This window comes from Archocentrus centrarchus, unplaced genomic scaffold (assembly GCF_007364275.1).
Source record: "Archocentrus centrarchus isolate MPI-CPG fArcCen1 unplaced genomic scaffold, fArcCen1 scaffold_26_ctg1, whole genome shotgun sequence".
NCBI lineage: Eukaryota > Metazoa > Chordata > Actinopteri > Cichliformes > Cichlidae > Archocentrus > Archocentrus centrarchus.
Genome location: NW_022060256.1, coordinates 4,546,204 through 4,569,738, shown reverse-complemented (window position 1 = coordinate 4,569,738; position 23,535 = coordinate 4,546,204). Strand labels below are relative to the sequence as shown.

General features: G+C 43.5%; 1 protein-coding gene across 3 annotated transcripts in view; it reads right to left on the bottom strand.

Annotated features, from left to right (window-relative positions):
* Window positions 1-23,535, bottom strand: part of LOC115775961 (spermatid perinuclear RNA-binding protein-like) — a 91,496-nt gene that overhangs the window by 61,493 nt on the left and 6,468 nt on the right. Inside the window, exon 2 of one of the 3 annotated variants that reach the window (XM_030723514.1) lies at window positions 18,639-18,867. The exons of the other annotated variants lie outside the window; for them this stretch is intronic. The gene's annotated coding sequence lies outside the window, so the exon portion shown is untranslated. The remainder of the gene's footprint in view (window positions 1-18,638; window positions 18,868-23,535) is intronic. 3 annotated transcript variants of the gene reach the window in all.

Genomic DNA, 23,535 nt, shown 5'->3' with positions numbered 1-23,535 from the left:
GTCCAAACTTGGAAACAGCCAAAGATTTTATTGAGTTTTTGTATGTTTAGCAATTTCAGTATGTTAGTGACTTAATTCTTTTACCATTTTCTCCTTTTCTTAATATGTTTTTATGCCTGTGAAGCCCTTTGAAACTTCATAAGTGATTTTGGGCTACACAAAAATAAATAAATATCACTTGGCTTGGTAAATCAAAGTTTAATGCTCTTTTCCCTCAGAGTTGATCAGAATCAAGGCTTTCTGCTAACAGGCAAACAGCAGTGGAAACCAAACCGCTCTGACCAAAGTAACCAAACCTATCAGTGTCCCTGTTGGAGGCCTTCAACATGGAGAACCTCAGTGTGCTGCAAACTAAATGCCACAGCTACAGCAGTCAGCTGCAAAACAGTGTAAATGCTGCTACGCTCACATAATGTCTGATCATCAGGGCTGGCTGATTGGATGAATGCATCAGAACAGAGATTTTTATTTTGCTGATTTTATTCTGGTATGTTAGCGGTCCGTGTCTTTATAAATTATAACTACAAGCTGGTGCCTGCTTGATTGTGCTAGAACTGAGAGCTGTACGCAGACACTTTCAGATTCTACTTCTTTACTCCGACCAGGAAGCTGCATCCATGTCTTAAACCATCTACGAATCTATCCCACAATATTGGTTTGGTTTTCCATGTAGGCCACGGGCGTCAAACTCAGTCACAGGACGGGCAAAAACTGGAGACAGTCGTGGGCCGAGCAGGATTAAAAATAATAATTTTACTCAGCAATATGAATCTGAATGGACAGAAAACAGAAACTTTTTCCTCAACACATTAAATAAAATATAAAATTATATTTTTCTTTAAAAATAGCATCAAGAACATTGAAAATATATCAAGCTGATGAAAATGTGCAAATTTTTCAGGTACAGACTGTGATGTGAATTTCTGCGCTTCACAAGTCGGAAAAACGCAGCGTAAACTGTGCAGTGTGTCGAGCTTATCTGCAAAAAGCGCAGCTGATTTTTTTTTTTTTGGGGGGGGGGGGGTCAAACTCGTAATCACGCTGTCCAGTCACTGAAGCTTCATTATGTCGCAGAGAAAAGCCGACTCTCACGGCCACCTTTCATCGCAGAGCCCTGCTGAGTCTTTCCTCAGGTAGCTCATCACACCTGTGTATAAGGCACGTCACCAAATTCAGAGGCTATTTCCTCCAAAACTGCCAGTAATTTAAACCTTTGGCCCTTATAAAGTTCAGTCTGTCACGGTGCTTGTGACACAGATGGTTTACCTCTCTGATGTCAGTGATCAGGTCCTCTGCCTCACCTGTTTGGAAAAATCCCTGTTTTCCACTTTTCATTTGGCCATTTTTGGGGATCAGGCAGCTTAAATGTTACTGTAAAAACTGCTGACCGATGTTTCTATCCACTGATCACTGATCAATGTGTCACTGGCAACATGGAAAATGAGTTGGTGCACAGGTCTTGGCCTGCGCAGTAGCTGTTGCAATGCATTATGGGATTTGTAGTATAAGTGGTGGGAGCACTATTTACCCGCAGGCCATTAATAATAGCTAAATGAAATCACCTTGCGGGCCGTATAAAATTATATCGCGGGCCAGACGTGGCCCGCAGACCTCGAGTCTGACACGTGATGTAAGCAATAAAACAGGAAGTTGCTGCTTCTACAGGCCAATCAGATTCAAACTGAGGTGGGTCCCTGGAACCTATTCTCTCAAGCAACCATGCATAAATAACACTTTCCTATTTGTAATGATTCATACAAATATGTGTTTCATTTAAAGAATAAAAATAATTAAGGGGGGGGGGGGGGGGGGGGGTTACATTAAAAAGCTTGACTGTACATTTTTCCAATTTCCTCTGAAAGATTCCTGAAACAGAAAAATCAAACTGATAAGCACTGCACAGAAAAATATATCCCGTTACTCCTGGCAGCATGAACCCCCCCTTCGGCCTGTGCACACTCAGACGCCTGCATCCTGCCTGCGAGCCCGATGCATGCACTCTGGTTTCTGACATGTTTGAGGCATGCTGCAGGTTTTCAGTGTGAGTGTGCATATTATGAGGGATGTGCAGGATGTGAAGACGGGTCAGAAACACCAGAACTCCTTCTTGTACACTTAATTTAAAAAACAACGTGAGTCTTGACCCGCTAACCTCAGTGACAGAGCCTCATTCTCTGCAGCTTTCTGTGTGGGCGCTCCAACCAGCTCTGCAGAATCATAATGTGTTTCAGTGCAGGTACTGTAACCCTGAACATTATGACGCCTCACAGCACAGCTGAGAACATATTTCACCAGCTGCACAGATTCTCTGATCTCCTGGCAGAGCCTGAGATGTCCGACTGCTGCAGAGCCAATAAAACCAACTACAAATGTTATATAAGTGAGCCACAGCTGGCAGGGGAGAGCAACACTCAGCAACAGGAACAGAGATGTACATATCTGAGGCAGAAAGGCTGCTGGTTATAGGAACAAGGCTGTGTTTACCTTAAAAAAATATCACAGCAGGCTCTGATTTTACAGCCAGGAGTCGCACATAAGTCTGAGCCAGGCCCAGAGTTCCCTTTGTGAGACCAGAATGCGAGAAAAAGGCAGTTTAATGATTTATTAAATGTGACATATTTCAGTGAGCATCTGAAATTTTGTACAAATGACTTAATTTCCAGATCTTAAGGAAGTCAAGCACGGGAAAGAAGAGTCGGGGGTGAGAGCCAGAGATCTAAAAATAGCTTGTAAAATACCATCAAAATTAGGAGGGATGTTAATTAACACCCAGTCGTGAGAAGTTTTAGCTGCTGCTCACAGTCTTTTTTAAGAAGCCATTATCCCGTATCACAGGCTGGATCTGCAGCGTTTCTGCACCTTTGTTTTAAAGATGAGAGGCGAGACCGCATCGGGGTCTCTGGAAACGTGCTAATTGGAGGCAGAGGGCTCTGAACATCAGGCACCCTGGTCGCGGTTTAAGCAGACAAAGCGACGCACAAAGGGTGACGATCCTAATACCTCAGCTCACATTTCAAAACACACAATTTAAACCAGAGCACATCGACTCAGAGCTCACAGCACAGGCTCTCTGGGCTCACTTGCTTCGTCTGCAACTGTGCTTAAATGGTAAAGGGGTACGGGATGTAAAGATCCATTAGTCAAGGTCGAGACTTATGATGAGCTGTGAATTTCATTTGCTATAACTATATCTATTTGTGCTTGCATGCCTGTAGGTGGGTCTGACAGTGGGAGCCTCACTTTGGTAAAGAAAAAACAAAAACCCGTCCAAAAAGAAAAAGTAGGACAGAGGTCTGGAAAAATGGCCCCCAGCTCACTATTTCTATGACCTCACTGCTCCTTTATGGGCTCAATCCCCAACTTTTACGACAGAGTTAATAAACCATGAAGTTCACTTTGTAAATGATGGTCATTTATTAGAGCTGGAAAGGATCAGGAGGATTAGAGGGTACAATCAAAGTCTTTAGCCAATGAACGTGCAGTTTCACAGCGAGATCGAACCACCAACGCTCAGCTCGAGGCTTCATAGTGGAAACTCAGTAACCAGTGGGTGGCTACGTCATCTTTTACACTAGCTTCAAGAAAAACTTGCTGAATGTAAATTGATGGTGTTTCCCACAAAAATCAGACTGTATTAGCAGCCACAGTGACAGTGGGGGGCCCGTGTGTGTATGTGTGTTTGGAAGGGGGTGCACTGATGCTTATTTGAATAATTGAATAAATCACATTTGCAGTTATAGTCCTTGTTCTGCTCTCTAAGTGATCAGTGTAGCGGCGCCGTTTTCCACCTGTTGCAGATTCTGATTAGAGAAGCATCTCGAGCAGAAAAAGGTGCACCTCTGCTGGATGCGGTCTGAGACGGTGGAGTTTGAGTCTGTCCGGCAGCAGAACGAGACACAACTGACCAACATCCAGGACCAGCAGGACGTCAGGTGGAAGGACAGAAGGTGGGTAGTAAAAGTGAAGGATTGTCCAACAGTAAACGGACTGCATCGTCTTCTCAGACGGCTGAAACTATAAAAATAAATGACAAACTAGACTCAGGCAGCCATCGATACACAAGGACAGCCCACTCAAATAAAGACTGTGTGTGTGACAGGCTATTAATCAGCAGATTGTATATAGTTTATAGTTACATAGTATATATAGTAGTGTCGTTAAGCTTTGCATGAAGATGTTTGCACACCTTTCCTGTTCAGGACTCTCACACTGACCACTGCTCTACACCGTCTGCATTAAACTGCTTTCCTAAGTACAGCCGTCAAACTTCTGGTGAAATCATGAAATGTTCTACCTGCTTCTCCTTCCTAGGCATCAAATGCTGCCGTTTCGCCGAAGCTGCTGAAAGGTCTCACTGTGACCTTGTTTTTAAGGAGCCTTTGGTTTGGGTTAATTTTCTGAAGGAGTGTTTTAACCCAAACCATAACGGCAGTGAGTCAACGCTAAGCCAGGCAGGACTGTCAAAGTTTGATTATATGATCGAATATTACAAAAATGTGAACATTTGACTGGAAATGAATAATTGTGTGTGTGGGGGGGTGTCTGGATTTCCACCTAAAGTTGTTGGACCCAGTGCTGCTGCCGAGCTAACATTGGCTATCCACCCACTAAACTACATACTGTGGCAGCTGTCTGCTGCTGATGTGAGAACAGCGACTCACTTAGCCAACTCCTTCTGGGTCTTATTGTGTGTGTAACTAATGGTTATATGTTACACATATAAGCTACAGTAGCTTAATGCTGGTAGGTTGTGTAGTGTAGCTCGTGGGGAAAGTTTCTCATTCAGGAATGACTGAATGTGGGTTTTGGCTAATCCCGACAACACTGAGAAACACAAACGCTCCCAAGCTGGCCTCCAACCACCGCCATCGCTCCAGCATCGTAACGTGGACTCTCAAATGTTACCTCTCTGCATCCAACAGCAGTTATGGCACCAAAGGACACCGTGTGCAGACCTCCACAACACCTGTACACTCAATGCTGAGCTTCTGTAAGTAGCCCAGGCGCTGCTCGTTTGCGTGCACAGCTTAGTACACATTCACTGATGTTCTGCTTGGTTCCTGCTGAGAACCAGTCTGGGCTTCTGAAAGAACACACTCTCAGACCTAATACCTCAACCAGTGAGTGATGGAGAACGAGTGGCTGGGATGGATGGTTCAAAATTGTACTGCAAAGTAGGGGTGCAGGAAAAAAATCGATTCGAGCTCGAATCGCGTTTCTAACATTGAACGATTCAGAATCGATTCTCATTTTCAAAAAAAAATCGATTTTTTTTGCAGGTGCGGGTGTGCCTTCTCAGCCACCATAGTGGTAGGCAAAACAAGGAAGCAGCGTGGGCTATGTACAGGCACGCAAGCCTAGTAGGCTACAGGGGGGTGTGTAGTGTCGTGATACGGTGTTTGTTGTTGCGCCGCTAAATTATGGAGGATGAAGAAAAAAAGAAATCCAACCGCCTCCGCGGTCTTCGAAAGCAACCATTGGATTTTACCGTCAACCCGGCCCGGGTAAGAAAGGGCACGACATGACTCATGCGATTTGCAGAGATTGTAACGGTAAAGTATTTCGGGAATACTTCAAATTCCCGTTCTCACCTGGAAAGACATCACCCAGAGTTGTTGGTAGAATTGGATAATCCAGTGAAGACAGCGCCAACATGACCAGCTGATCAGCGCACGCTTCACCACTTTGAAAAACTGCCACTCAATTGTGAACGGGCAAAGATGATAACAAAAACCATCGCTTGTTTCATCGCAAAAGACCCGTGACCATACAGCGCAGTGGAGAGAAACTGCTTCAAATTCATGATTAAATAATTCATTCATTCACGATAAAACCTTTGTAATTATAAAATCTTTATAAATGTACTCTGCTTTCATGCCAGCAGACTGGAGTAGATCCTGAGAATCGTTTTGAATCGAGAATCGTTTTTGAATCGGAAAATAATCGTTTTTCAATCGAATCGTTTGGATTTGAAAGAATCGGAAAAAAAAAAAATCGAATCGTGACCCCAAGAATCGATTCTGAATCGAATCGTGGGATTCCCAAAGATTCACAGCCCTACTGCAAAGTAAGAACTATACAGTTAGGCGAGATAATAACGTCTTCCTCTGAAATATTTTAGTATACATGTAAGTACAAGTGGAATAACGGTACTTTAATATTTCACTGATGTACTGGACTTGTGAGTTGTACATACAGGTATAAAAATAACACCCTGTGGTGTTTTTCAGACTGGCACAGCATGTTTCAGCCTCCAGTCCTGTTATTTTCTATGGCCGTTTAAATTTATACCACAAAAGACTTGCAGGCAACAATCATCTGAACTATTCTGAAAATGCCTACATATGATTCAGGACTTATGAGTGATGCCTTTATGTGTTATTTTTAATTATAGATGTTAGTCTTCAGCCTGTTTAACATGTACACACCAATAACTGCTGTCATCTCTGCAGAGCATACAAACTGAACATGAAGCTTCAGGCCGGCGCCTGGTGGCGTGTTCAGGTGTCTCCACAGACCAGGTAACCTCTGATCACTGACAGCAGTTTCAGCAGCAGACTATCTGCACCACCACCTGCAGTCGGGCGCTTTCGGGGGGGAGGTAAAGTTATAAAGCCCAGCCGGGCGACGCCCACACAAACTCAGCTGTTTAGTTATGAAACAGCAGCTTCAGTAGGTTTTATTTTTTCAGAGGATTAGACCTTCATTAATGCATTAATGGATCAGCGCTGCTCTGAGAGCCTGAAAACATCCAAGTAAGCACAACAATCTCATCCCTGGCTGATACTAAAAGCATCAGCAGCAGTGTGTGTGTGTGTGTGTGTGTGTGTCACACTTGGAGGAAGACTTCCTAAATGTAAACAGTTCTGTGGCCCATCTGCTGGGACCAGAAGGTTCTTGATGCTGAGAATAAAGATTTCAGCTTGAAGCCCTTCAATAAGCCTCTGATGTGGTTTTTGCACTTTGACACAAGGAGACTTCAAGCCTGCATCCTATTAGTTTCCTGTTCCTGCTCACTGATTTTACACAAGCTGATACGTGTCCACCACTGCAGATGACTGTAAAAGCACCAAAGTTTATGTTTGTCCCTCTGGAGCCATTCATTTGAAAAATCCAAGCAGCCACTTATATTCTCAAAATTCACGTCTGGGTTATTTTAATGCTGAATTTCAGCCACAGGATCACGTTCAGAGGGTTTATGCTCCATTTCTGAGGAGTCAAATCTACAACCTGAAAATGATTTCAGAGCTTCTTTGTATAATTTTTAAGAAAAAAAATTAAAATAAAGTGATCCTTTGGGTACAGTAAAGTACAGTAAAAGGTGCCGTGATCTGTCTTTATTATCCCAGTAAATCTGTTTATTTTTTGCACAGATTTTACAAAGATAATCATAAATAAAGAAACTCAAACCAGCACAAGTGAAATTAATATGTAGGAAAACACTGCTGTATTTTTGGGTACAGCACCTAAAAAAAAAAAAACTTTCTGGATGTGTGCACACTTGCCGTTTTTCGGAAAACTGCGAGCCTTCCCACAGGAAAATAAATACCAGGTGAGACTTCCAGCCTGGCTGCCTGTGCTCGGCTGCCACTTAATCCGACACGTTTACCTTCTTCATCTGTTCGGATCATTTTAAGTTAATTCGGGAGCTGAATTCATTAACTAAGCTGTAGTTTTGCTTTTCAGTCCCTGCAGGGAATTCAAACTTTGCCGAACTCTGCTGACAACGGCCAAAACTTTTCCCACCAAAGTTTCTCTGTGAGCAAAAACTGAGTCAAACTGAGTGTCAGGATACTGTCATAAAGTAGAAGCTTAACCATCTCCCAGATAAAGCCGTCTGTGTATCGACAATGACTCAAAGGAGAATTTCTACCTGGAAATTATGAGACAGAACAGCGAGCAGCTGCTTTATTATTCTCATCCATAGCAGGAAGCTCGCCTTGCATTTTTATTGCTTGCTGTACCATCTTCTTTATTGTCCTTATAGTGTTTGGAAAGCACTTTTGCCTCTGCCCTGGAAAGTTTTATATGCAGCAGATTAAGTTTACATTTCATGCATGTGTGTGTTTCTGTTTGCGTGCCCTGCTGCAGGAAATTAACAGGAAAGTTGCGTTTGGCTGTGGATGTTTACTCACTGTAATTGAATAGAAACTCCTGTTTTAACGCACTGTGTCTGCAGAGTTAGGCCAGGTTTGGCTTCACTGATGAACGCTCTTCTAACAGTTATTTCTAATTCTGCCACAGAGAACACGAAGCCTGTATTAATCTTTGAGAAGTTTCAGGGGTTTGTGAACTTTCCCTGTTGCTCCTGTTTTATTAAAACAAAAAGCTAAAGTTTTATCTGAATATGTGTTATGGTCAGTGGGCAGGCAGCCATTTTTCAGGGATTTGTCTTCAGCTTGTTCACCTGACCCGACTCAGTTCCAGCTCTCTACTTTTTTTTTTTTATTCTTGTACTCTTCTATAGTAGCTTTGCATGACTCAAAATTCAGAATAATCCTCATTTGTCTTATGCTGTTTGGCCCTTTATACTTGAAGACATCACTATCATCCAACTCTGTATTTATTCATCAAAAATTCATCAAGATGAAGATCCTGCTTTATTTATTATGATATAAAATCAAGTGCCCCTTTCCTTCCAGTGTTTTTACTCAAGAACAGCTCAGACTTGAGCTTAGCTCAGTTTAAACCACTATAAATACACTATACTGCCAAAAGGATTCACTCACTCATCCAAATCACGAGTGGGAACGACAGCAGCTCAGCCATGAAGTGGTAGGCCACAGAAAATCACAGAGTGGGGTCAGAGGATGCTGAGGGTCATAGTGCACAGAGGTCACCAACTTTCTGCAGGGTCAATCACTACAGACCTCCAACCTTCATGTGTCCTTCAGATCAGCTCAAGAACAGTGAGAGCTTCATGAATGGGTTTCCATGGCAGCTGCATCCAAGCCTTCCATCACCAAGCTCAATGCAGAGCGTTGATGCAGTGGTGTAAAGTGTTGATGCAGTGGTGTAAAGCACGCCGTCAGTGGACTCTAGAGCAGTGGAGACGTGTTCTCTGGAGGGATGAATCACACTTCTCCATCTATCAAGACATTTGGGACAATTTGATGCTCCAACTCTGTGGGAACAGTTTGGGGATGGCCCCTTCCTGTTCCAACATGGCTGCAGAGTTTAACTTGATCACAGTTAGCGGTTGGCTCTGATGTTCTGTCGCTGCCATAGAAGGGTCTAAAACTCCCTACTGGACACCCTTGTGTCTCCCACTTCGCTTCCATTTAAATTATATTGAAAGTTCAAGGAAACCCCCTGTAAAATGGCGTGCTTCTAAGTTCAATAACTGCATTAAATACTAAAGATCACAGTTCGGACCGAAAAAAAAAAAAAAAAAAATCGTTACTGTGAACTTAAACTAGAGTAGTTTTGCATGATCTACAGTTCAAAATAATCCTTATTTTATACTGATGTTGTTGCAGCCCCTCTCATTCCTTGAGTAACCTCTTCCTTTGAGGCAACCTTTTACTGACTGGGGCTGCAACGATTCATCGGCGTAATCGATGACATCGACTACAAAAATTTGTCGACGTGCAATTTCATCGTTGAAGCGTCGTAATTTTAAACCCATCCATCTATTTTATTCTGCTTATCGTGTGATTTTGTAACTAATACACTGCAGGAAGATATAAAATAATCTTTAGCTGCAGCCCTAATACTGACTAATACTCAAAGCAGTTTACTTGTGCACATGCTGACCTTACTGTTGGAAATTATGACCATATGTAACAAGAGCATCCACCACTGTAACCATGTATATGAGGAAACACACTAAACATCCAAATAACCTGACAACTGCAGCTATGTGCTAACCCAGTTAGGGAGCTGCTTTGGAAGCATGCTCACAGTCCTCACTGTAAACACCAAGACACCAAAATAATCAGGCAGAAGTTTAAATGAGACGAGAGTGACCGGAGAAACTTTTTTCTCCTTTCACGTCTGCAAATGTTCCCTCAGCTCCTCATAATAAAACAGACTGTAATGAGGACCCAACCTGTTCGGCCTCTGCAGAGGACTCGTTAAACAATAACAAATACACGTTCATATACGTGCGGCTGTAAACCACCTCCTGTATACAACCAATCAGACGACAGCGACCAATGAAGCCAGTCGCCTGCGGCGAGTACAAGCAGCAGGTGGTATATGAGTGTGTGTGTGGCACGCGGCATGTCCGCCTCTCAGCCAGGTAATGGAGACATCATGTGGCCATGCATGGCTGACCACTCACAGCTCAGCAGAGTGGAGCTCAGAGGACAGAGAGCACGGACACTTCTGCTTTCCCGTATCCTCCCAAAACGATCTGACACATCCGCGTTTCTGAAAGAGTTTATGGATTTGGGTAAACGGCTGTCGAGCTATTCCTTAAAGTAACACGCTGACATTCAGAGAACAGCAGGCTGTTAGAGGAAGTGCAGATTTCCGTTTAGCAAGGGCAAAGCTGCATGAAGGTAATGTGTTGGAGCTCGGGAAAAGAGTCACGTCAGGACAGTTCACTGTGATAATTCCCCAAATTTAAAAAATAAATCAATAAATAAAATCTGTCCACAGACGGTAAATAAGGCATATAACTGAGCTTTCAGTTCATCCCTTTTCAACATAACTGATAAATATTTGACTCATTCATTAACGAGCCTGAAACAATTTCTTTCAGTGGTTTTTCTGTCTCTTTTCTTATTTTAGTGCAGCCATTGTGTATTTTGAACGGTGTGGACTGAATGAATCCCTTCCCCAGACTTCCCTGGAAGCTCTGTGTGAGCCCTGAATAAGTTCCAGTGTAAGAAGCTAATTTTAATACGCAGCAGCGTAGTATTGGGCTCCGGTCCAGGCAGCCTTCATGGACTGAGCCCAATTCAGTACAGCCATTCACCCCATGCAGTCCAGCGCCTGGGAGAGAGTTATCTCCCTGCCAGACTTTTCACCTTGCAGCGCTCCAGCAGACCTGCTGCCACTACACCTGAGGAATCAAATAAAGCTGTGAACTACACTCTGAAATCCACTTTCAAAGTTTGGGGCAGTCACAGAGGGATGAACCGACAGCCTGTGCAGGGATTCGGGGGCTGCTTCTGTCCTGATATTCCACTATTTTTTTTTTTTTTTTAATCATTTTCTTTTGTTTAACATTTGCAGGTTTGGCATCGAGAAGCATGACTGATGAAGTGGCCCTGAAATTTGGGATTTAAAAAAAATTCAATCACCATTATTTGTAATTTTGTAACCGTTTCAAAACTGCTGGACAATTAAAAAAAAAAAAAAAAAAAAAAAAAAAAAAAAAAGTGCAAATAGTTCATTGTTTTCATAAAGACTTGTACTGTACTGTGTTGAAACCAATACAAAAACATACATTCTGCTTGTAAAGCTGAATATATGCCTGACAATTTTTTGTTTACTTTGGCACCTTGAATCCAATTCTACTACAACACATAATGAAAGAATCCTTCTTTAAATATCATATTGAGGGGTTCCAGCACCTGCTCTGGATGCTCAATGAAAGCCCAATAATCAGGTATTATGAGTCCCCCCTACCCCGTAGCTGGCTCAGACGGCTGTTGCCTTCACGAGGTGGTGATGCTGTGGTTGTGAAGAAATGGAGGCAAAATCTTCTGTGGTACATGTTGTGTTAGGCTTTGTAAGATGTTCCTAGTATTGTCAAAGAATCTATTTTGATCTCTTCCCACAGTGGAGTGCACTGGGTATCTAAACCTAGCAGGGCACATACTGTAACAGCAGGGTGCAAGATGCTAGCAGGCAGGGCACACATGGAACGCCATAACCAAGTGGCCGGCATAGCATACAGGAACATCTGTGCTGAGTATGACCTGGAAGTCCTGAAATCAAAATGGGACACGCCCCCAAGGGTGGCAGAGAATGACAGAGCTAAGATCCTGTGGGACTTCCAGATACAGACGGACAAACTGCCAATGGATAACCAACAGAACACACAGTACCAGTCAGAAGTGTGTCCAAACTTTTGACTGGTACTGTAGCAGTGGTGAACAAGCAGAGGAAGATAGATGTAGCAATACCAAGTGATGGCGACATCAGGAAGAACAGGAGAAGCTCGATAAACACCAAGAGCTCAGAGGGGAGCTGGAGAGGATGAGGAAGGTGAAGGTAACAGTGGTCCCCGTGGTAATCGGCTCACTGGGGGCAGTGACCCCCAAATTGGAAGAGTGGCTCCAGCAGATTCCAGGAACAATATCCAAGATCTCTGTCCAGAAGAGCGCAATACTGGGAACAGCTTAGATGCTGCAGGACCCTCAAGCTCCCAGGCCTCTGGTAGAGGACCCGAGCTTGGAGGACAAAGACCGCCTGCAGGGAGGGTGGGAATTATTTTTTTTTTCTGTGCTCTACAAATCTTTTCAAAATGGTGACCTCCATATGTGAGGAAGAGGAGCCCCAACTAACTTTTAAAAAAATGCCATAAAGTGAGAAAGCGGTGTTCAGCTGTGACCTCGAGTCTGTGCAATCACAGGCAGGCATGAATTTATGTAACCTGGACCCAAACAGGTGACAGCAAACTCATGGACACTTTAACATGTGTTCAAAAGCTAAACTCTAAGCTTTAAGATCCCCCATTAGCTGCAGCTGTTCTTCCTGGGTTACAAAAGAATAAGAGAGTCAACAAGCTCTTTTTGCTGGTTTTGCTGGTCTCCTGAGGCCATCTGGGACCCTGCACACTCAGACTTCTGACAGGGGCAGCATGCCAGCAGGAAACCAGCAGTTTTCCAACCAGGATTAACTTTAAAAGTCAAAAAAAGTTTTGTTTTGTTTTTTTAAGATACGACAAGATGTTTTTTATAAAGGGGCTGCAGCACGGCACAGCAGTAGATAAATGAATCATAACTGTGAATCATGCAAAGCCACTCTGGTGGTGTCTATGAATAAACACTTAGAGCTGGAAATTACCATAATAGGTGCGTTCACTTTAAAGTGAATGCACATTTTCCACATATAAAGAGCATTTTCAGATTCAGCCAGCTTCTTGTTGCTGTGCTTTCCACCAGCTGGGCCATCTGAACAGCCTGAAACAAAGTCTGAGGCCGGAGCCAAACCTGCTCACTATCAGAACATAAATACACCATGGAAAACACAAAGAAAATTGAGCTTTCATGTTCTGAGCTGTGAAGATGAAAGCTTGAGCCTTGGCAGCTTTTGAGGGCCATGATGCAATTCCCGTACTGGATCGCGCTCAGGTGAAGCTGTGGGAGAGTCTTATCTGAAGCAGTTCAGTCCACTAATGGCTTTCATTAGCGAGCCTCTTGACTCCACCTCATCACACTCTCAGCTCACATACTCTTCACATCACTCCTGCTGTGTGAAATAAAAGAGGCAAAGAGACAAAAAAAAAAAAAAGCACAGCGGAGCGGGTGCCAACGCTCGATGTTGGGATTCGTAATGGGGGGGGGGGGGGGTTTATAGTAAAATCAGTGAGCAAGTGTGTGAAGGTTGATGGGTCTAGCTTGAACAGTATATAGTATATAGTGTGAATGTGGACATCCTAGGTCACATCGTTCTCGAGGTATTGTCAACATTAACGTTTTTGTGGACCAGACGTCACCAACACCAAGGCTATGACAATGGCTGACTTTTTCTTTGCCGCGCTAAAAATAAATTCACCAATCCTTGCAGCACCAGATGACCTCAGCTTTGACGTCATATACACACCAACAAGAGTTTTTATTTTCCTCCAGATTTCACCTGAGTTTAATGATTTGGTCTGAAGTTCAGCAGCAAGTAATTTCAAAGGTGGGACTTCCAGCTTTGTAACTGAAGCTAGCACAAGATGAGAGACTCCATTCAGGGTCTGCAAAGAGCTGGAATTAAAACCCTCATCAGTCCGACAGTAGAAGCAATGTTATAGAAGACACCCTGAGACACAGACCCCAAGATGTAAGCACCGAGGTGATGATTGGTTTGGATTGGGGGTGCGGGGGTGGAAGGATGGATGGAAACCAGGTTATCCTTTAATTTTGGAGGCAGGTACCCATATTGGTTTAACTAATAAAATTTGATCAGCAAATATCTGCAAACTCGTGGCATACTAAGCTGCTGTGATGGTCCTGGATATCATTATGTTGCTTTTACAGAAGCTCTCACTTCTTGTGGCCTGATGGATTCCAACTCCACCGTCGTGGATCGCAGTTTGAGACGTCACTTCTACGAGATTCCCTCTAAACAGAACCCACAGGAAGAGCAAAGCTCACCGAGGCTACAGAGGTTTGTCAGCTGCAATACAAGACAGTGGACTCTGAGTCCATCTACTCTCCGGCAGGTGATTACTGCTCTGTTATCTATTGTCACAAAACATCGAGACTATTGCTTTATCCTCTTGTTAAGTCTGATGTCATTATCCATTTCAGGGTGCAAATGCTCCTTCAGTTCCCAAAAGCAAACAAACACTGGGGGACCATTGAGCGCTAACTCTTTCAGCTCCAGTAATCAATGTGACTGTTCTGTCAGCTGTTACAATAAAATTTAATGTCAATACATCCATGAAACAGATTATTTATGAGGATTAGCAGAGTCTGAAGTAGTAGAAGCAGTAAGTTAGTTATGTTGTTTCGATCTAAAGATGATATACTATAAAAAAAATAAATAAAAGTTGCTCTGCTATAACTCTGAATGTGAACAAAGATGGAAAACTAAATACCAGCAATGTTTGGAAGGTTAGTGAAGTCAGGCTAGTTGACCTAGAACGGTGGCTAGCAAAAGAGATGAGGTTAGGCTAATAGAAACACGGCAAAATAAGGGTTAAATTACTCTCAATAAAAGGTTCGTGTTGACGGTCCCTGATGGGCAGGAAGAAGAGACTACAGCCATAAGAGCATCTGAGATGATCCTTCCACAGGTTAGTCAATAATGTGTTGCTGAATGGTTTGGATTACTCTCTGTGGAAAAGTCCTGTTCCTAAGTTTAATGTCCACAATGAAATCAGATGAACCAGAATTGAAAATGTGATAATTTTGAGGCATTTGTTTCTACTCAAAAACCAAAAGACAAAGAACCACAGCACGTTATGAAGATGGGAGCCTCATCCAGCATGGACCAAGAAACAGGATCATTAGGTCGTCACTTATGCAGCAGATGAGTCATTTAGGAACTTGTGTGTGCGCCTTCTTTCATGTGCATGCTCGTGTGTGCATCCACTCCTGCTACACCACAAATTCTGCACTCCACTCAATCCAATATTGCCTATTCTATTATTGGACTCTGGTTGGGCTGAGGGCCAAAAAAAAAAAAAAAAAAAAAAAGGATATCCAGAGCATTAATTATATTTATGGTGATAAAAGCTTTCATCCAAACCATCCAAGTCCACTTCAGACAAAAACACAGACAGCATGTTGCAGAGTCTGAGTGGACCAATATGAGAAACTAAAACTCTCCACTGACATCACACTAGTGAAATTTCCTTTTTCTTCCCTTTGACGGAGCAGAAACTGAGCAGTGTTTCTAGATATGAGAGCTGCACCACCCGAATGCATGTCTCTCTTAATCAGCCCAGGTTTTCCCCATAAAGTTTTCCAATTATCTTTGCAGCCCACATCGTTTGCCAGACAGCCGGATGATATGTAGTCAAACACGTCATACTCACTTCAGAGAAAACCGTAAAGCTGGACATTGTTTTGGCACAATTACATTTCAATTCAGCATTAATTTCAGTTCCCTTCAATTGCCCTAATTGGGTGTCATAGCTATCAATGTGAATTAAAAAAACTGAAGTAGACACCAACATTGTAGTCAACAGATAAAGTGATCACGTTTCCTGCTGAGTGATCGAATGGTAAGAAAAAAGTATCTATGGAAAAAGTCACAGCAGGGCTCTTTGGTCTTCATGCTGTGCTTAAGGATCATTGGCTGCTGGTGTCATGATGCTGAATAAAAGGCCGGTTTCAGCTTAATGTGGCAGTGTCACCTGAAATCCATATTTTTGCTCATTCAGTATACGAGCTCTGTCCTTCAGTTGTGGGAAGCTGGCTGAATGTGAATGCAAAGAGGTGGAAGTAAAGAGCTTTCACCCCGTTTCTCTGTGCGCCTTTTCCAGCAAACCTCAAACAAGTAGTGGTTCATCCTCTTCCTGTTTAAAAGTCTCTTTTTTTAAATGGCCTAGAGGCTGGTTGGCAGCTGCCTGGCAATCACTGATCACGAGAAAAAAGGAGCATTCCCCACTAACTACTCGCTGAGCATCGGCCAAACTGAAGAGGGTGACACGATCTGAGAACATTCGTCTTTACAGTAAACGCTGGATGTTTTGAAACCATTTGGCGAGTAGTCGCCCAGTGTTGCAGACACTTAAACCTGCGTCGCGCTGATGCACCATCAGCTGCCGAGCTCCGCAGACGTCCGCCATGTCTGCAGAACAAGTTTTCAAAAAATTAGGTGCTGCCTTGTTTTTGGCTGCGGACACAGTGGACAGTTGCAGACAGGATTGCACGTCCACAGGCCTCTGCAGTCAGGCTGATGGTGCAGGCTTCAGAAAATGGTGAAAATACCCTGGGTACAGCCCTTTTTACAGCCCTTCTGCAACGTTCTGCGACCATCCAGGATGATTTTTGGCACAGACAACCCAACCCAGCCATACGTCCCTGAGAGGCTTCCATCACCACGGATAACTATGAAACTGGAGTTTGTGTTAAGGAGCTAGCCGTTTAATATTTTACACTGTCAGTGCAGTTAATGCACTGCGGAGGTTTTTGTAGTTTATTTTTTTTACTGTGAATTCCTTTGACCGTGATAATCATGATCGTCGATGCCTCCTTTGATTTTCACAACTAAATCGATCCTGACAGCTGATCAGGAAGCTGAGCCAATGGAATGCACTATACCTCAATGCCCATTCAAGTTAAGCACATAGTGACTTTAAATATTAGTAACACATTGTCCAAGTGTTCTGCTGCACCTTCATTTATGAATCAGACAGCACCACAGGAGCGCCGACTGGTTCATCTGTTTATGACTCTTAAAGCTCGACTAATCAATACTCTTACATCAGGAGTTACATTAGAAAACGCTGAGCATTTAAACATAACAGGAGTTGCGTAAAGTGATTAAGTGACAGATTTATTAGGAGCCCTGCAGTTCCTCTGAGTACCGTTGTTTTGGCTCTCCCATCTGAGACGGCACCGTTTTAATTCGAGCAGAAACAGGAGCTCTACAATGATGCACACCTCCCCCGCTCATCTTCACAGCAATCATATCAGGTATTGCCAATCTTACAGGGTGATGTTAGGACAATCAGTTTATGAGGAACAGTTTTTTTCCCACAGATTTACACTGCATCTGTGGCGGGAATTAATATCCAAAGAGTTTGGCACCCCTCCCCATAGAGATTTTGGTCTTCCCCCAGAGTCAAATGACTGCAATAAAAATCTCTTTTAAAGTGGGGTTTGATTTGGGGTTCATTAACTATACACTAACTAATCATGTTTACATGTGCCATCACTACATCATACCAAAACGTGCATTCTGAGTCCGGAAACCTGATGTGTGCACGAGCATAACACGGCTGCAGTGAGAATGGATGCACTCGCCTTCCTAAGGGAACTCTTAAAGTCTGTGATCCTAGAAATGTAACATTTCTCATCACTGAAGCTGGTAAACCGTCGTTAGTGGCACATGAAGCAGTTAGATCAAGTACTGCTGTCTGCAGCTGAATGACACTCAGGACCTCTGCAGCAGTGACCTGGCCAGCGGGCCAGCACAGAGAGGAAGGCTAAAAACACACGAAACTGCAGCTTTTAATTCATGCAGAATCCATGGACCACTTGTGCTCATGTGGATGTGTTTTCTAGTAAACTGCAGTTAGTTTAATTGACTTTTTTTATGCTGGTGTCTTACCTGTTCTCTCAGCAGTCCTAGCCTCTTTGTGGCTCAGAGGCTATAAAAGACTCTGATAAAGGAATTATTGTATTGCACACACAGGTGAGTCGTGCTTTGAAAACTCTTTAAAGAGAATTTCTGTGGTTTGTGATATTCAACCATATACAAATGCATTTTGCTTGTAACAGCTTGACAGTAATTAAAAACTCTTCAGCATCTCACCCTCTCCTCAGCTGACCGTTGCTGCAGTCACTTTGTCCTCTCAGGAAAAAAAAATGTTTGGCTACATCATCTCCCGGTGCCCTCCTAAAAATCTGACATGTTTACCTCTTTCTGACCTTTTCTTTATTTTCACCACTTTCAGTGGTGGCACATCCATGCAGCATCACCATCATACAAAGTTAACCTGTTAAATACTAACTATAGTTCAGACCAAAATACCAGCCAGCAGTCAAACAGCCCATCGCTAATTGTCCCAACTCCAGAGAGGCCCTGCAGTGACTGAACTTTCAAAATAAGAGCGAGACGACTATCCACTCAAAAACTGATTACTTATGCAAAATAAAAATAAAACGACTAGCCAGACGCACTTGAGACTCCATTAATATAGCTGGGACGCCCACAGAAACACTGGAGCTCATCCAATCCAATCGTTAGAGTAAAATTCAGTTCAGATCAATCACAGTGAGCTGCTGAAGAGTGCCAGAGCGGCATTATCACATTTCAACACATATAAAATAGTTAAATAGGAAATGAGAAAATACTTCAAGGGGAAAGGTCTCGCCTTTGATGCGTGCCATTGAGGAATTGGGTGTAAATGTAAGCTAGCAGTGCTGTGATGAAAGTCCATGCAGGGTTTGGTAAACAAGTCCTGGTGCTGGCAGAAATAAACTGACTGGCAGCTACCACAATTCAAACATCCAGAGTGCTGCTGGGTTTCTGTTTTCAGAGCACATCAAACAGCTCGGGAGAAGAGATGTCCTCAGGGACGCTCTGGAAAAAGTAAAAAAGAAAGAAAAAAAACACTCAGTGTCTCAGATGATGAGATATTCATTTCAGCCTAGCAAAGCCAAAGAGACGCCAGATTGGATTCTGTCATCATCAGGGCTCTAAAGCAAGGTTACTCTGAGGTTTGTAATGCAGGATGAGCTGGGCTCTCTGGGCTGGTGAAATAAGGGCGAAGCATGAGCTGAAATAAGAGAAGCTGGAGCTGATGGTGGTAGGAAAGTCTCTGCTCGGGTTTCAGCTGTGTTCAGTTACACCGAGGACGGGGACGTCTGCAGCCCGGCCGGTCCAGGAGATCAAACAGGAGTCTGATGATCAGTGCTGGCAGCGGGTCAAGTAAACAATATGCTGATGTAGTTATCATTAAATATTAGTTTCAATTCATAATTTATGTGGTTACAAGAGTTCAGTGCTGTGCAGCTTCTCTGTCAAAAGGTACACTCTTAATCTGAGTCACTGGCTGTCGTCTAAATCCTGTTTGGATATTAACAAATGTCAGGATTAAAAAAAAATCTGTTTGAATTGCAGAGGCCATAGAAGCCAAATATAAAGTTATCAGTCTTTAAAAACAGGCTAAATCAGTGGTCTGTACTGCAATCATGCATTACTGAAAAACATTAAATTGGATTATAGCTCCATCTCCCTGATTTGTGTTCAATCTGTGTAAATAACTATGTTTATTAGCGGTTTCCTGAACTGCAGCAGCGTCGTGGCGTCTTATACGTCAGGTTCCTCTGAGCCGCAGAGTCGTGGACCAGGACTCTGACAGGTCGCTGATGTGTTGGTCTTTGATCAGCTGCTTCCCAAGAGAGGTCCTCGTCCCGCCGTCGGATGGACTCCGCCGCGAGTTCTTCTTCTACTGTAGCTCTGCGACTCACTACGAGGACTACCGCCCTGTAGACCCATAGTGGGTTTAGGTTCCTCCACTGGATGAGAAACTAAACTGGCAGCTGGTTATTGCTGTTATTTATTGTCACAGGATAAAAGCACCAAACCCCGAGTTTGAGCTGCACTCCTCAAGGCAAACAGGAAGCTTCAGGCTTTAAGAGGCGCAGAGAGAGTTCACTATTCAAGGTCAAAAACACGATAAGACCTTCACTGCTAGACTCTCTTTGACAGTTGGGTTTTTTTTTTTTTTTTTTTAACAAGGGGTGACCAGGAAAACTATTTAAAATAATGAAAAATTTACTGTCTTTATTATATTTTCCTTTGTTGTTAGCAACACCTGGTATGATGTAATGAGGTGTGAAAAGGCGGCAGTAATGCACCTCGAAGCTGTTCGCCACCACCATTAAACAATAAAAAAACATGTTAACTAACAGAGCAGTGAAGTGTGTGAGCGGTGACATTAGATCGCACAAAAAGGAGAAACAACCAAAGTAAAAAATAACCACGCCCTTAAAAAAACTAACTCCCAGTGAATCCTGAACGGTATGTTTTTGGCTTGAAATCCAGTTTTTAGCAAGTGAGTCCATCATGTACCGTCCATGCATGCAGTTACACAGCAAGTGTGGTGGGTCTGTCCGGGTCACAGCAAAGACTTCCTGGTTTCCACAGAGAGCTTCACACAATCTTCGAAATGTGTTTTCAAACCTTTGCTGAAAAAATAAAGCCAAGCTCAGTATATGTTATTCATGAAAATGAAAGATCAATGGGGAATATGGAAACACCCTGAGATTTTCACTTAGTGCAGACAGCTCTGCCATAAAGATGCTGTGTGCTGCTGCAGAGAGGCAGAATCAAAAGGACAGCATCGCTGCCTTCCCCTGCATGGACCGCAGAGCCTGAAGTGACCCGCGGCAGCCGGAGATTATTCGGAAAAACAGACTCCACAACTGCCTGTCACAACAGACATGTTGGGAAAAGATGGAGCAAGGTGAGTTTAGAAAGCTGAGCTGCTGGGATGTCCAACACACAGCCCACCAAAGGGTCCAATCTGGCACACCGGGAGGCTTTCAACAAAAGGACGACTGATTTTTGTCCTTAAGAATCAATCATGTCCACAGAGAGAACTATTCATTTATCTGAGCCGGATGTGTGGACTGTTGTTGGTTTCACAGTCTTCTTAACAACAAGGTTATCGCCCACGCCCTGCCATTCTACACCAAAGTAAAGATTTACTGTCAGAAAGTCTCCCAGTGTTTAACTGCAGATAAACCATAACAGGGAATTTCACGGTAATGACTAACAGTCCTATTGTTCACAGAGCGGTTAGGCCCAAGGAGCTGTGCCGACGGCTTCCTCTGATTTACCGCAGCCGCATTTCGATATAATGTGGAACCACAACGTCAATGACGTAAGAGCTCATCCAGCTCACGACCCATCACAGTTAACAGCTTACTGGCCATAAAACAACAAATATGAGCAGTTTGCTTCAAGACCATCAGATGATGGTTATCTGTGAGTCTGTTTAAATTCTGACCAATATTATAGGAGCAATCTGTGAGCTGTGGACAGGTGGGCAGACACCTCGCCATGCCATGAGCTCATCAGCCCTTTAGCTGCACTGTGAAAATTGCCCTCTCATCTCGATAGGCTGTTCATCAGTTTTATAAATGCATGGTTCACTGGGGGAACCATTTTTTCAGGGTTATTATCTAACAGTTTTAGTTAAAAACCCAGATTGATTGTTGCTTACTGGAGCTACCATTTGTTAGCACGCTCTCACTTCCTAATAAATTAACAGGATGCACAGCTAAGCCCGAGATGTTTGCAGATACTTAAGGCCCCATTTGCATGAGCACGTTTACGGTGAAAATAATAAAGTTTTGTTGTGTTTTGGCCGTTTGTTTACACGACAACGGCGTTTCGAGACCCAGAAAACGGCACAATTTGAAAACGTGTTCCAGAGTGCAGCGTTTTCGAAGCGCTCCGGTCTCCGTGTAAACGGATAAAACGGGAGGTGCTGGCACAGGAGCACTATGGTTGCAACTCCAATACCCACACCGCCAACTTGTGGACTGGTATGGGAACTACGGCGTTGTTAACATCGTGCGGTTCCGTGTGAACGGCGAGCGTTTTTTTAAACATTTCTGCGTGAATGTTACTTTTTTCCCACCAGATCGTTCTCGTGTAAACGCAGGCTGAGTCCCCGTGGACTCGGATAATTACAGCAGGGACGTTCCTGTGCTCATCCAGGAACCCAAACATCAACGACAGAACAACACAGGACAACAGTTTAATAAAAAAAATCTACAATAAGAAAACCCTGCTTATAAATGAATGAGGTCATCGGGAGCAGCGGCCCCAAAATGTACATTTTGTGAAGTAAGCTCTGTTGTTCTGGGAATTTCTATTGTGATTTTAAAGGCTGCAGACAATAGACACAGTTCAAACTGACTGTAGTCAAAAACACCTTCACCGTGTGTGTGTGTCAGGGCATCAGACATTTTGACTTCAAGCATGAAACGAGCAGCAGAGAATTTCCATTTCCTGCTAACAGATGAAAATAAGCTTCCATGACTGAACCGGTCACTTTCATATGATGGACCTGAGTGTTCATATTAAATAATGCCCAAGTTTAAAGAAAACAAACAGCAGAGCGACAGGTGTGACAGCCTCACAGGGTCACATGACCCTCTTCTGTTTGCTGTCATGTTTATCACTCTTTGTTTTCTCAGTGCTCGACTGATCTGCCACCGTCACCTTAAAGCTGTTACAGTTTCCAGCAGCACGTTTTCCATGAGGGTCAGCTTGACCTCTGACCTTTTTCTCCTAATTTGTCCCGATGGTTTGGACTTCCTTGTTTGGTAGAGAAACACACCTGTCAGACGAGATTATTAAAGTACTTCTGTCACTGTTAGCTTCACTGCACGCTCATTATTAGAGCATTAATGTGAGTGGGAAACTGTGAGGTTATCTTCGAACCACAGCTCTGCCAGCTCACCGGAGCTGCTTCAGACTGTGAAGTCGGTCTGTACTCGGCCATGATAGGCTTCCATTTGTCACATGACCGGTTACTCGCACGTAAAAGACTATCACATAGTAGGCAGGTCATTGTTCTACTCCACAGAGAGGTGACTGAAAAGAGAAAAACATCGGAGCCAAGTCTGGATACTTTTAAATGAACGCGTTTTATCAGCGTGGTGGTTAGCACTGCTGCCTCACAGCTAGAAGGTCCTGGGTTTGATTCCACCTCGGCCCGGGCCTTTCTGGGTGGAGTTTGCATGTTCTCCCCATGTCTGCGTGGGTGTCCTCCCACAGTCCAAAGACATACAGTTACTGGGGTTAGGTTAATTGGCTACTCTAAATTGCCCATAGGTGTGGATGAGAGTGTGAATGGTTGTCTGTCTCTCTGTGTTGGCCCTGCGACAGGCTGGTGACCTGTACAAGTGTATCCTGCCTCTCGCCCTATGACAGCTGAGATAGGCTCCAGCCCCCCCGCGACCCTGAACAGGATAAGTGGAAGAGGATGGATGGATGAATAATGACACCAATAATGAGTTAACTGCTCAATAGCAGCACATCCCAAATACTCCAGTTACAGATGACATGTTCTTAAAATCGACATTAACATTTTCTCAGTTTTTCTTTAATTTCAGAGACGTGATGGGATTGTACTGATGTGACGTGAACCAGCTCCAGAGTCCACGCTGAGGATTTACTGTTGAGAAAACGTTTGTGTATTCCTTACACACAGCGTAGGACTACGATAAT